The sequence below is a fragment of the Kryptolebias marmoratus genome, linkage group LG15 (genome assembly GCF_001649575.2).
Source record: "Kryptolebias marmoratus isolate JLee-2015 linkage group LG15, ASM164957v2, whole genome shotgun sequence".
NCBI classification, from domain to species: Eukaryota; Metazoa; Chordata; class Actinopteri; order Cyprinodontiformes; family Rivulidae; genus Kryptolebias; species Kryptolebias marmoratus.
In genome coordinates this window covers 22,219,287-22,220,433 of record NC_051444.1, presented here as the reverse complement: position 1 = coordinate 22,220,433, position 1,147 = coordinate 22,219,287, and positions in this window count along the sequence as shown.

Sequence of the window (1,147 nt, the reverse complement as noted above, 5' to 3'; positions counted from 1 at the left end):
GAGGGTCAGCAGGTATGCTTGTCTACACACAACATCAACATTAAGGACACTCCCAGAAAGTTGGCACCCAGGTTCATCGGTCCATATACCATTGAAAGAGTCATCAACCCATCTGCAGTGAGACTTCACTTGCCACCGTCCATGAGGATCCATCCGACTTTCCACAGCTCTCAAATTAAACCCGTTTCAGAGAGCTTGCTTTGCTCTCCTGCCAACATCCCCCCACCCGCCCGAGTCATCGAATGGAAGGACCACAAGCAAATTCTCTGACCTGCACCTCAAGAAAATACAGAGTATAGTAACCAAATGTGATTTTCAAAGATATATGTATGTGGACAATGATTTTGTTTGTGTTCCATTAAACCATAAAGTAATGCCTACCTGAGCCCATCTTAAAACTAAACTGCCCTTCCAGGACCTGCAGCTCGACAGCCAAACCCATCTGTTCTCTGATTGGATTATTGACATGATGTTGACCAATCAGCTGAGAGGAATAAAACCCCAGTCAAAATTTGTACTTGCAAAATGAAACTCACAGGCAAAGTTCTACACAGTTTTTTTTGCTTTGTATCTGAAAACAGACAATAACAACATAAGAAAATGTAACTTGTGTAATTATTTTTTTACAAATACAAATCTTTTTTTACACACACAAATTTTTATTTACGCATGCACAAAGATGAAATTCTCAGACATTTTTGTTTACAAGATGACACATTCGGACTGACAATCACATAATATTTTTGATTGGAACAGTCATAAATATATACTGCAAGCAAACTCTGCTTTATAAGCAACCGAAGGTGTTATCTTTAAGGCTGAGTTTGCTTTTAGGTAGGTGTGGGAGTCGCTGGGAGTCATCCTTAAAACATACACTGACATCTCACAATATTGGATGAGAGTATACAGGTGCTGGTCATAAAATTAGAATATCATGAAAAAGTAGATTGATTTCAGTAATTCCATTTAAAAAGTGAAACTTGTATATTATATTCATACATTACACACAAACTCATATATTTCAAATGTTTATTTCGTTTAATTTTGATGATTACAAATGACAACAAATGAAAATCTCAAATTCATCATATCAGAAAATTAGAATATTACTGAAGACCAATAAAAACAAAGGATTTATAGAAATGTT